The 14,365-nt window shown below is 40.6% G+C and overlaps 1 protein-coding gene across 4 annotated transcripts in view; it reads left to right on the top strand.

Moving 5' to 3' along the window:
* Positions 1-12,452: 12,452 nt before the first annotated feature.
* The window catches only part of JAKMIP1 (janus kinase and microtubule interacting protein 1), a 145,405-nt gene continuing 143,492 nt past the window's right edge, over positions 12,453-14,365 (top strand). For all 4 annotated transcript variants that reach the window (XM_085059783.1, XM_085059776.1, XM_085059780.1 and 1 more), the window contains exon 1: positions 12,453-12,605. The gene's annotated coding sequence lies outside the window, so the exon portion shown is untranslated. The remainder of the gene's footprint in view (positions 12,606-14,365) is intronic.

Below are 14,365 nucleotides of genomic sequence, written 5' to 3' on the forward strand. Positions count from 1 at the left end.
ATCATACCTGAATTTTCAGACTCTTTAAAAGAATTTTTAAGTAACTTGAGAGCCACAAAATTTTATTTCAGCTCAATATGCTGATTTCTAAAATTGAATAAAAGTTCTTAGCTTGAGGAGCTGGACATTGGTACAAAAAAATTATTAATACTTTGATTGTTGGCTAATTCAATTCCTTCACAGTAGCACAAAAGTAAAAAAAATAGTCCAGTAAATGCAAAAAACCCCAGTATTAGTTCTTTGTTTCTCTTAAGTGTTATGTCAGTCACTGGGTAACCTCTTCAAAGCAACAGTGAATTCTAGATAATGGTAGCAGAAGTTAGAGGAAAAGGGACTTCAATTTTTCATTAATTAATGACTTAAATGTATAAACACAGAATCATTAACATCAACATGAAATCAGAAGCAGTAAGCCTAGCAGTAGCAAAAATGGGAGGTTCAGCACAGCAGAGTCTGATCTGTGAGTTAAACAAATCATTATAGCCCTACTTTTGCCATTGAATTTAGCTATAACTGCCTATGCCACAGCTGAGGTTGTCATAAATCAAGGATGTTCTACAGCAAGAAATGAAAACAGCACTGCACAACCATGGTATGACAGCAAGCCATTGGTAAAGCATCCATACAGTCCTGTTTTGTGTGGCATTTGTCTGAGGACTGAGGAAGAAACATTCCCTGCATTTTCATGTGAAGCACAGCATCAGCAGAATAATTCTGCAGCCACAGGGTGTTCTCTAAGACCTGCTGCCGTGGGACAGGGGAATTACTTTACTGCTGTTCCTCAGAAATGAATGTATTTAGTTGTTCTTGAAAAATGTCTTCCCCTGAATAGTTTACAGAGAATGTCTCTCAATCCTCAGAAAGCTCTTTCTAAAACTGCCTCAAAGGCTAAACAAAAAGTAATTTTTTATGGTTTTAAATGTTCAGGGGCAGAGATCTATATATGAATGTTCCTGTTCTGGCAGAGGATTTCAAAGTTTCATCCCTCTGAAGATACAGAAAGAGCTATTGCCTTTTGAATTAATGTGCTTCATGAGAGCTGTACTACAGATGCTCTTTAATCCATACCCCTCAATGTTATCCATCTTCTAAGTACTTTGGTTTTTTTTTAACTCTCAAATAGAAGTGCCATGTTCAGTCAATCTCTTTCCAATATATCAAATTAAAGCACCAAATGCATCTTTACACTTACAAATTCCTTGCTATAGGGAAAAAGATTCATAATTGCACATGCTGTTTTGTAAGCATTAATTTGCCTTTCACATAGTTTTTAATATGCATATACAAAAGCTTTCTAATCATACTTTCCAATAGATTCAGCATTGGAATAGAAAGTCACACAGCAGGTTTGATAACCCACATTCCAAAGTTGTAAAAAACACCTGCAAAATCACTTATCTCCACTTAGGAAGTCTGGAATCTAGAATTGACATGCATTGCCATCTTAATTCTCTTTTCTTTAAGCATATCAATTTTTAAAATCCTTCCTTTAATAATTTCTTTGTTAAATTTCTGCTCATGCAGTTACAATTTTCTGGCTTTGAAGAGATAAAGACCAAAACTGAAGATTTGATATATACCCAGCAGTGCTGGAAAAGAATCAGTATTATAATGCCATGGATTCTTTTAACAATGAACAGAGACACATCTGAATGTTCTAAAGGAATCATGTCAGTATGCCTAGAGATATTTATAAAAATGCCAGCTTTAAAACAAATTCTAGTAATAATAAGCAAATCCTAAAAACGGAAGTGTTACAAAAGAAGAGTCAAATCTTGCACTTGGGGAGGAATAACCACACTAACCAGTATAGTCTGGGGTTACCCACCTGAAAAGCAGCTTTGCAGCATAAGGTCTGGAGACTCTGGTGGGCAACAAGACTGTGAATGGCCATGAAGGTGGGACCAGAGCATCTCTCACACAGGGAGAGGCTGAGAGAGATGGAGCTATACACACAAACACTTCAGGTATTATGAGACATCACAAAATTTGTAAGATATTAAACACTAGCAAAAACCCACCTAAAAATTAACATCATGTTCTTAGTTACTTGTACTTATATCTGTCCCCATTTAGATTGTTCATAGTAAGGACACAATTTAACATTAAAGGCTACAGTAATATTTTTTTTTTAAATCTCTTCCTCCCTTCCAAAAAAAAAAGCCTCCAGAACCCCCCAACCCAAACATCTACACAGAATAGTATCTGGCTGCTAGTATGGACCATTTGTTCCTCTCCACTGATAAATGCATTTATAATGCACTTGCATCAGTCACAGGTACAGTAAGAGATACACTTCTGAGATACCATTCCTAGAAATACTGCTCCTGCTGAACAAATAAATCATGTAATTCTGGCATTCATAAAATGGAATACCAGCATATTTTCAACATATGACAAAATCTGCAGTTCTCCGTTTGCATTTCCCTGTTTTCCCCAATATACTAATCAGAAGATACCATTATATTCTATATTGAATTCAGAATTCATATGTACATTTCATTGAAGGAGATAACCTAGTTTTCTGAATGGAATTAGAATTTATCAACACATCTTAAAACAGACAAAATACGACATTTCACACTTCTCTCTACTGAGGATTGTCTTCAACCAGTTTCCTGCTGACTTCATTATCTGCAAAGGAAACTACTGAAAAAAAAATCACTCTGTGATTACAAAAACACAGTAGTGGAAGAGATTCAAACCCATTTCTCTACTGCTTCTCTCCCTACACTAATTCAGGAGCCACTTTACTGCAAATGATCCAGGAAAGATTAAATAAAATTACTCCTGACATGCAAAGACAATATGCTACAGTTCTTCACTTATTGTACCATTACAATGATTCAAATAGATTGGAAAAAAGCGCCCAACACACCAAAGAATTTGATACTGTATGTTACATTTTACAGAGCTAATCTGTGATCTAGGATAGGTCAATGACAGGATGGATCAAGAAGCCAAAGAAGGATGAAGAATAACTGGCTGTGTAGTAGTATACAGGGGATTAGAGTAGATTAAAAAATGATAAATCAGGAATGTCATTCTATTTCAGATAAAAGCAAGTACCACTGTGGCATGCAATGCCTAGAGGAGGTAATCCCTTCACTACTCAGGATTGTAAGGCCACAGCTGCCACACTTCAAAATCCAGGTCCATACTTTGGAAAGAGGCAAAGCACATGGATAAAGTCTAATGGAGAGCAGTGAGTCAAAAACCTAGATGGAATTTAGGAAAGAAGGTGGGAAAATTAGTCTTTCAGCCTTGGCAAAGAAGATACTTCAAAATATGCAAAATCTTCTGCAAAGAGAATGTTTTTAGTACTCAGAGGGATTAGAAGAGGAAGTAATAATTTGCAGCATATGAGATTTAGATTAGATATTTAAAATTTTACAAGAACACTGTAGCAGACCATCTGTGCAACCATCATCACAGGGGTTTTTTTTAAGAGGAGGCAATACAAAGGGATATCCTGCCATAAGTGATATCCAGGTATTAGGAATAATGCTTTGGAAAACAAGATAGTTTCAGATAATGTATCAACTCTTCATCCAGCTTTGATATTTTTATTAATATTTCTTTATTCTTCATCTTACCACACTTTGTGAATCACTCTTCTTTTAAAGAAGGTTTGAGGAGCTTCAGAACGTTGATATGTGCTCAATTCCAATTGCATGTTGCAGTATATCACTTCTTATAGGTATGATATTTAGAATATTCCCTTATTCCTTCCTACCTCTGTTAATCTCACTAAATTAACCTAGAAAGATTTTTCTGCTGGACACAGCTGAGACCACTGATCAGACAGACTTACTTTAGGAAGAGCCAAATTTAGATATCCAATCAGCATGCTTCGCTACCTTAATGTTTGACAATATTCACACTTAGCAATTTGAAAGCTGGTAATACAGCTGCCTTTTATTTTTTGTGGTTTTGTTGACATACTTATGTGAATAATTGCATTAATTAAGCTTCAAGCAATAGAGATCTGCTCTTTACACATGATCAAGGTGTCATCTGGTTTTAAGATAAAACTGTCAGCAGCAGAGTGGGAAGAAGAAACAAATCTTCAAAAAGTTCGTGTGGCACAGGATAAAAAAAAAGGACCAATTTATTTCTTGAGTTATTTCCTTTCACTTTATCTGAGTGAGAGGGGGCAGGGAAGGTTATAGCCTTTTTTTTTTCTTTTCTTTTTTAAGTTATGTGTTGTAGTTTCACCCCAGCCAGCAACCAATCCCCAGGCAGCTGCTCGCTCACTCCCCCACCAGCAAGATCAGGGAGAGAATTAGAAAGGGTAAAGGCTGGAAAACTCATGGGATGAGATAAGACAGTGTAACAAGGAAAACAAAAGCCACACACAGAAGCAAAGCAAAATGAGGAATTACTTCACTGCTGTTCATGGGCAGGCAGGTGCTCAGCCGTCTCCAGGACAGCAGGACTCATCACATGTAATGGTGATTTGGGAAGATAAACAGAGACAAACACCATCATTCCAAATGTTCCCCCTTTCCTACTCCTTCCCCTCCCCTCCCCACTTTATGTACTGAGTGTGATGTCACATTGGTCAGTTTGGGTCACTTGCCCTGGCTCTGTCTCCTCCCAGCCTCCCATGCACTTCCAACTTCCTTGCCAGACTGGAGCATGAAAAGCAGAAAAGACCTTGGCTCTGTGTAAGTCCTGCTCAGCAATAACAAAAACACCTCTGTATTATCAACCCTGTGTTCAGCACAAATCCAAAACACAGCCCATACCAGCCATTGTGAAGAAAGTTAACTCCACCCTAGCCAAACCCAGCACATCTGTCAAGATTAAAAAGATTATTTCATTAAAATGCAATTTGAGGTTCGCAAAAATTTTTAGGCTATAAATTTTTAACTCATCTAAAATCTTTCCTTTGGGCCATTCGCAAAGTCTTTAGAATATAATTTTTTATGGTGAGGGCCCAAGCCACTTGAAATGATTCATAAAAGAACACAGTCTAATAGGGAAAGTTACCTAAATAATTCAACACTGTTATACCCTTTGATAGGTACATGAGGAACAGAAAATGCCTTTGGAGGTTTCCTTTCATTTTCACTTTAGGCAAGAGAACATTTCTTTTTTGAAGCAGAGAAATACCTTGCCTTACACTGCCTCACGTCTGGCACCACAAAGTGTTTTATACACACTGTGCCTGACTCATTCCATTTGAGCAAGAAAGGCTTCTGTAGGAGATAGGCAGGCTAAATTCCAAATGCAGCTGTACTGACATCTAAAATAAATTTAAAAATAAGCTAGGGAAATAAATCAGAAATTCTGAGCATCTTCAGGGTGCTTTACAAGCTTTACCTGGTTTACCAGATTAAACACATTTCATACACTGAGCTCTGGGGTTTCAACAAACAGTGTTCTCTTTGCTTCTTTATGCCCTGCAACCTCCTTAGATGAGCTTTGGGAAATTGGAAAGACTGCACAGAGAGAGAATTAATTTGCACACAGGATCTGCAGCCTAAATGTGTCATCTCGGCAGCCCTCTCTTTTTGAAGTAACTCATGAATCATCACCAAAGGAAGAGCCCCAGAGGAAAAAGTCCATGTTACAAAGTACTGTGGCTAGAGGCAGCCCTGGGCAGCCTGCATGGAGACTGACCAAACTGCCATGAGCCCACTGGGCTGTGAACAGCCAGCTCTTACACAGTGTGAGCTGAGGGACCTCTGCAGTTTGGTCACCTCTGTTGCTGACTGCCCTTTCCTCCATTATACATCCTTTTTATATTCCTATAGCCTAATTTACTGATACCTTCTACTATCATCTTCCCACTTGATCTGTTTGAACCCACTACTACATTACTGTGGCTAGACAACAACTGGCTGAGCCTTTTTCAAACTGTTATATGTATAACTACCATTTTATAATACTTAATATTTATTTTTATAATACTACCATTTTATGGGAATATTCACAACATTTGCGTACTGTTGCTCTTTATCTGAGCCTGCAATTACACAGTTTAATTAAATTTTGTTTGACATGCATCCCCATTTTTTCTTTAGTCTTTATTTACAACATGACTCCACCCTCCATCACAAAATGGTACTGGCAATCTCCACCAGCATATATTGCAGTTGGACTGGAGGGTTGGTCTAAGTCCCTTCAAACTGAACTGTCCTATTATATTCTCAAAGTTATTTTTCTGAAGCCATCTAAAGAAAAGAGGGGGCCATAAGAAAATATAAATGCACTCCATGTTACTTGGACAGAAGTCTATCTATCTAATTAAGAACACAACCTTAATTGCTCATGTTGTTACTGAACTCTGAGCAGTGTACTTTACTGAAATAATCAATTTTGCACCTTTCCTAAGGATAAACATTGTAAAGACAGAGCTAATATCATTAATCCTGTCTAGACTTTCTGCTTATTTTCGCCTGTTTCATTTAATTTAGGTGAAATCACCTTGAAAGTGGTATGAGATCAATGCTATATGGGCAATTAATAGAACGTTTTTTTCTTATCATAAGATTAATGATACCTGATGCAATTGATTTTTAAATGTGAGAAATGTTTTTATTTTCCTCTGTTGCACATTGAGCTGTCACTTAACCGAAAGTAAATATAGTTTTATTACATACAAAAGCATCTAAGTTCTGCATCACCAGAAATCTACAGGCAGCAAGGAATAACTTCAGTTATGCAAGAATATGATTATACAGGAGGAATTTTGGCATTTTCACTGACTATGGTAGTGAATCTTGGGGATGAGCAATGAAAGGACCCATTTCATCTTCTACAAGGTATACTCACTGGTTCCAGTATCTCTGGTTAGCAACTGGTCCTCTCCAGTTTCTACCTCTAAAGACCTCATTCAGTATTCAATCCTACTCTGTCTTTGCAGAGAGCTGCTTCCAAGTGAGAAACAGCAGATCTTACACATCTCTTTTGCTCAGTTACACCCTAGTTTCCAAAGATAAACAAATCTTTGGAATATTCTCTTTTAATAGGGAAAAGGGAAGGAATTTATCAGACTATCTGTTCACTTTCCTATCACTCTATTTCTTCACAAAGATGAACTTTATGAGAGCAACCTCTTTAATTCTCTAAGAAAGATACATCCTTCAATATTTCCCTCAAACAAATACCTTGCATGGCAGCAGTAAAGTATTTCTTGTTTTTGCATACTGATTGAAGATTTACACCAGTGTCCATACCAGAAGCAGTGGTAGCTCTTAAAGGGCATTTCCAGCTAGCGGCTGTCCTTTGAAATGATGCATAACCTTGTATTATGTCCTGAACATGAATCCCTAGATGCAAGAAAAGTAGACCTACATTAACATAAACATATAACATATAGACATAACATACACATATAACATAAACATATACAGTGGTGAAGCAGCACAAAAATATTCAATGTGATTAAATTATGATATTAATTAATTGGAAGATCAATAAAGCATATTTTCATTTCTTGCTTTCTTTGAACATTAAGTTTCTGTAACAGGAATGCTACAACTCAAGAGTTGACAAACTTATATAATATTATCAATATATACAATATTATAAGGTCTTGTCTTCAGAAAGCCAAGGTGGTCATTCTCATCCAACAAGTCATCCTTAAAAAGAAAGGAAAAGAATCATGAAGTGAAACAAAGGTCAGCCAAAATGCCATGACTTTAACAGCCATGTTTAGCAGCCTTTTTCCAACAAAGCTCTGAGTAGCTCAATAATATACCATGTAGTAAAGCAAGCGTGAGTGAGCCACAGGCACACATCCTCAGAGAATTCCTTCTAAGAAGTAGAATGGCTGTTATTTTTACACTTTTAATCCCTAGCCTCTCCTTATTACAGTTAATCATCTCAGCATATGCATTAAAGAGGGCTATGCAGGTAGTGCAGCACGAGCAATCAACTGCCATCCAAAGAACTAGTGCTTGCTTCTACAGCAGCATCTTTGACCACACATGGGTTAATATATTGTGAATCTTCAGTTTTCCCCTTTGTTTTAGTGTGAGTCAAATACTTTATTCCCATATTCCACCGCGCAGTCATTAACTTCATCTATTTATATTGTCATTTTTAATTTGATATGTGACTGCACAGTGAGGCAGCTTTTAACCAAGTCAGCTGTACATAAAGCCTATAATAAATCCTAATTTCAGGGTGTGTATTCCCAGAAGACTGTTCCCCCTCTATTAAGAAATAAGTGACTTCTCTAAAACAGGTGCAAGGAAACATTAAAAGTGCATATGTATCTGCTGAGACACATGCTGACACACAAAAGAAAGGAATATTGTACAGTCTACCCAGTACAATATAGAAACACAACTTATTATTGCTAAAACTACACATTTCAACTCTTAATTGCAGTTTAATTCCTTAGGTTGCTATTGATACCCATGCATGGTAATTATTCCCTGTTAGAAGCACAAGTTTGTAACACATGGTATTTCTGGATATTCTACCATCACCCACTGAAGGCAGAACCCATCAATAGGGTGAGAAAGAGAGGAGAACATCTCCAAGAACACACACTGCAACTTGTCATATCAGTGTTTCAGCCATTTGTAAAAGAAGATTAGATTCTGACAAAGTGTGTGTTGTAGAAAGAATTTATACAATGCACACACAGCTCTTGGCAGGCGTGGGCAGGTTCTGCCCTCGGCCAAACCAGTGACAGTCCCACCCTGCGAGCTGCACACACCAGCACCACTTCCCCTTTTGGTGCAGCAGACACACATATCCTGTGTTTTGAAATTCAGCAGCATGGTAGGTGATCGTTTTTTTGGCCTGTGTTGGTGCCACCATCAATTTTGTACACAGCTGCACAGCAAGACAGATTCTCTCAGGGTATGTAAGAGGCACCTCTGCTCCAGGGCCAAGGTAGCCTTGCCAGAGACTCACCCACAACACAGGGAGACAGCCCAAGCATCCCATGCACAGACACTGAGCAGCCAGCTCTCTCAGCAAAACACATCTCAACTGCAGAAAATCAGGCCAGCTCTTGCCCGCAAACTTGAATCTGAATAAAGCGTTCTTAAAAAATTTAAATTAATATTGAAACATGGCTGTTTTAAATAAAATCTGCTGCAAGTTTCACAATGCCACAATAACTTAGAAGAATAAACCTCATTCCATTTCAATGACTCTGAATCTCCCAGGCTTTCTGAAAGAGATGTCTTGAATCCAACTTTGCTAGAAAAATCATTCCCATAAAACATCACACCCAAATCCTTTAAAGTGCATAATTATACTCAGCCTACTTAAGGTTCCCCCTAAAACGAATTTTCTCTTGCCTGTTCTGAGCAGTATTAACATTCATAATAATCAGTGCTGTAAGAAGTTTTAAATATAACCATATATTGTACATAATTATTGTACTGTTGCTATGCACTATTTTATAACTGCCTGCAGATGGCTGCATTTCAATGGGAAAAAACCTACTGTTTAAAAAAAACCCTGTTCTTTAGATGTGTATTTCTGATTTCCAAATAATAATATTCATAATATTAACAACAGTAATAAAAAAATAATCAGTGCACTGCTTTTACATTTACAGCAGCAGATACTCTGGTCTCCTGCATGTAAATCGGTTTTAAATGTGCTCTAGAATTTTTTTTCATAAAAGAATGTAAAAGCTTAAGGTATTAAATTATTAAGAGCTCGACCTTTAAAAACTTCTCACACTTTGAGTTCTAACTGAACAGGAGGACCACTTCTGTTTACAAGAGAATATTATTATGATTAAAAGGCAAATTTAGAGCAAAGAGTCTGATACTCTTCTGCTAGTCTGCAGGCATAAAGCTCTTTAAAATGAGTATATCAATATTAAAAATGAATTAACTTTTCAATTATGGCCTGTCCTTGAAATTTTATTTTGCTTTCTACTTAATATAGTTACTGCAGCATGAGTACTATAAAGTCAAAGTACCTCTAATTCTAAATTGCATAGTTGTAAAATTACCAAAAGGTTTTTAATGCATTTTTCAAGTGTTACTTTGAAGAGTCAGTTTTATTCCTCCTGAACTAAATGGAGAATTTGCATTGATTTTTAAACAGAACACAGAATAGCCGAATATTTTGTTGCTGATGTTTCACATAGCACTTTTCAGATTCAATATTTCAGTCTGCTTTACCAATCACTAATAGCAGAGTTAGGAAGCTGGTAACACACTAGCAAATCAGTAGTAATAAATCAGCTGATAGCTGGGCAAAATACTTCTCTTCCTTTGCAGACTTCTTCTGTATTTCACAACTTTGCACTCTGTTTGTGTTGTTCAGAAGCTTCCCACATCAGCAGGGACACCACAGTTACCAGGATATATCAGGATTAATTTTTGGCTGATCCACACAATTTCTGTGTGAACTTGGGCTTGACCCAGTAGTTTTCTTCCAGTAAAATACAACACTGCTGTAAATAAACAGGCAAACAAAACCCTGAAAATCCTTACTTTCACTTAATATGCCAGTCTCTTGGCTATTCCATGACCACTAATAGCACTAGTTCTTTGGAGAAGGGACAATCTTTACATCTGAGCAGTGCAGACAGTGCAGTGGGTCCCTCAGCTTCTAGGCATTAGTGAATTATCAAACTCCATGCTCTCAAAAGAATGCTTTAGGATTCATGAAGTGATGGTTGCTCTCCAGCTGAAGGGAACAGCAGGTTACAGAGCCATGTCTGACAGGAAGCTAATATCTTTGACTCTGTGCAGACAAGATGATCACCTCACCGAACTTTCAAATGAAATAAAATTTACGTTAATTAAAAAAAAGAGCTCAAACAAATACTGTGGGGGGAAAAGTGTTAGCTAAATTCTCCTTTATTTTCAAGTACTTTGAAGCAAAAATTACTAAATAAGAAAGTATTTGATATGTACCAACCTATGCACCAACCCATTACAAGCCAATCCTATACAGAACATCCTGCCTTTCTTCAGAACACAACACTGCATCTTTGCACAAGACATAACACTGATATAAAGCCATGCATATATTATTTATGAGCTCCAATTTCCTCTCTTCCTGACCAGGCCAGAACTAAGGCCCCAGATTCCAACTCCTATGAAGAACAGTTAGATAGCAGCTGAAGCATAACAAGCTGCTCATTATGGTTTCATTAATCTAGATTTGGAACATAGCCACTAATAAATGTGTTGGCATCTTTTTAAAAGTGTAAGTATCAAACATTTATACCTGAAATTTTCTTAGAAAATGGAACAAATTAACTATATGACGTAATTAACACCAATTGAGACATTCAATTCATACTGATTTTAAAATCAAAACCAGCATTTTCTCCACAGAGAAGGAACTTTTGGGGTTATTCTGGCTACAAGAATTCCTTTAGCTCCTGTTTGAAATGCCTCCCTTTAGAAAAAGATTTAAGTGTTGCTTCACACTGCCCAGCAATGCATATTCCCTTTAGTCCCAAAAGGTGTTTCTGACTGTTTAATTGCTTTCCCTGTTAAAGTGTGCATTCCAATTTGGATTTTAATAGTTCAGTGTGGCCATCAATAGTGTTAGTTTTATCTGGAACACTGAAGTGCCCCCTTCTCAAATTTCTGTGCCTGTGATACTGCCCTGATCTGTCTCTCTGCTGAACCTCACCAAAGTACTTTTTGGAGCACGCTTTGAGCTGATGCATGTTTCTCGTATATTGTGGTTCCCATTTCCAATCTACTTTCCAATACCCATCTTGTCTTATTAAACGAAGTACAAATCTAGCACTACAGCAGCAACAAGAATAACAGCGAAACAAATGGAGAGGTAAACTTGCTGATTTTCTGTTTCATCCTGGGCCAATTTACACCAACACTGCATGAGCCATCAACGAAACCTGAGCCAGTTATCATGACCATTCCCTCTACCTGAGCTCTTGGTACTTGGCTCACAGAAGCACATTTCTGCTGCATTCACTGGGTCAGCCACTGGATCTGAATTAACAGGAATATAACCATGAACGACATTAATAAAGGTGCGTTCACAGCCCATGTACATCGGCACGGGAGTCAGTCTGGTTTGAAACCCACAGCAAAGCCTGGGCCCGGGAGCTTCAAGCTGATACTCTCTTTCATTCTGACAAAAGAACGAGTGTTTAAATGGCATCAGGGTTTACAGGCGTCCGGCAGCTGAGTTAATCTGACAACTCCGTGTCTAATTCTCGTGTGCGACGGCCGCGTGTGACACAAAAGATGACACGAGCGCATCCTCCCCGGCACTCCGTGCCGGACGTGCCCGCACCTGCTGAGGCGGGAGCCGAGCGAGGGGACAGCGTGCGCATGGCCCCACAGCGCCGGCTCTGTGCGGGGCAGCTCTCCGTGCGGGGCAGCTCTCCGGGGCCGCAGCTCTCCGGGAACCGCAGCCAGCCCCGCGGAGCCCGTCACGGCGCGCAGCCGAGCACCCGGGGCGGCGGCGGGCGCGGGGCGGGGCCGCGGGAGGGCCCTGCCGCCACCGCCCCCGAGGGCGGGCCGCCGGTGACAGCTGGGGAGGGACCCGGCGCCGGCAGCGAGGTGCGGCTGCCGGGCGGTGCTTCGCCGCCGCTCTGTCCGCATCGCGCCAGCGGAGCCCCCCGGGGAAGGAGCGGGCGAGGGCTTGGCCGGGCCCTGCCGCCGTCGCCGGCCGCGGCGTGGGTGAGTGGCGGCGGCGGAAGGACGGGTGGGTGATGCGGGGGTGGCGCGGGGGTGGCAGGGGAGGGAGGACGGACGGACGGACGGATGGAGGGATGGAGGGAGGATGCTGCCGCGCTCGGAGACTTTGGTCGTACGAGATACCTAAGGGAAAAAAGTGCATCCCGGGGCGGGGCGAGGCTGTGCCGCTCTCCGCTCGCCCGTGCCGGTGACCCGACGGGCGAGGAAGGCTCGGGAAGGGCGGCCGGTCCTTGGCGGGGCAGGGGCTGCCTGTCCGCAGGCGGGGCGAGCCGCTCGGCCGCTCCCCGCTCGCCGCCGCCCTGCCGCTGCTCCCCGCAGCCATCGGCGGGCCGGGGCGCGGCAGCCCAGGGCCGGCACTGCTCCGGGGCTCCCGGCGCTCCCCAGCCCCGGCGGTACCCGCGGCCGGGCGGCAGGACGCTCCGGAGCATCCCGGCCCCGCAGGGCTCTGCCCACTCCCGGCTGTACCTGCGGGGCCGGGGGACCCGGGCAGCCTGCAGGGTGACACCTGCCCTGCGAGCCGCGTCCTGCTGGCTGGGCTTTTCCCGGAGCAAACCCGAGGCCTGCCCTTGGAGGGCTGGCAGGATGAGGCCTTTTTGCTTTTTGCAGGATGCCGGCTGGCTGATATTTACATAATATCTCTGCTTAAATGTGACCTCGTCCCTAATTGGAGGCTTCCTTTCCCTTTTCTATGGCAACACTACAGAACAGATCTCTCCGGGGGCTGGATGAGAGGAGGATCTGCACACACTAATTTTTCTCTCTTGGTTCCCCATCAAGACTGGTTTGTTCCAGTGGATGGGTGAGATTTTAAAAAAAGTTCTTTCCATCAGCCCTTAAAGCAGTGGCTAGGCCTGCAAGTCACTGCAGATTTGCAGGATGTCTAAATCAGAGGGAAGATGTAGTGGACACAGGCTTAACTAACAAGCAAGAATTATTTTTGCTAAGTATTTATATATTTACTAGCCTGACTGATGACTTCCATGCACCACACTGCCTAATCAAACAACCCTAAGAAATTATGTTAATTTTAACTGACAGTATTCATTTATTTTTAAAATTAATAGAATTATTAGGAAGAAATCCTAGCAAATGTTGTAAGGGGGAAGAAATTGACACTCACTTCGTTCAAAGATTCCTTTTGCTCCATGAGATGCTTGCCCTATGCTTAGAACCCATCATGTATACACAGTAATGTCTCTTCTTACACGGTTGGTCTCACTGACAATGAGCTTGATGTGCCTATGTATTTATGCAGGAGTTGGGTTCTGTAATGCCTGTTAGGGTCTACTGTGTTTCATGTCTGTGAGATGCCAGCTTTGGTTTCAGGTTTTGTATGGCAAGGAGTGAATATCTTTGCGTTGGTTTTCCAAAGCCTGCTGAAATGTTTTGTGATTGTAAGACGCACTAATTTGTGGTGCATTTAGGCAGGAAGGTTTTTCTGAAGACTTTTAAATTCTGCCTTAATTATCTTTTGAAGATGGTGTTTTTGTTCTGCATTGAAAAAACTTATGTGCCTTACTGTTAATAATGCTAAAACTACTTACTGTGATGCAGAAGCTGGGATACTCTGTATGGCTTAGAACATTTGTTTTCAGTCTTTGCTCTCCTTGTACTTCTTGGCCCCCTGGGATGCCTGTTTCTTGCACCTGAGGTAGTGTGGGGTGTTTTGAGATTTGAGGTTTTTGTTTCTCAATGGGTGCACATAGGTTGTTAATACAAAGTGAATAGATTAACTGGAGATT

Source organism: Lichenostomus cassidix, chromosome 4, assembly GCF_008360975.1.
Source record: "Lichenostomus cassidix isolate B80296 chromosome 4, HeHo_3.0, whole genome shotgun sequence".
Lineage (NCBI taxonomy): Eukaryota > Metazoa > Chordata > Aves > Passeriformes > Meliphagidae > Lichenostomus > Lichenostomus cassidix.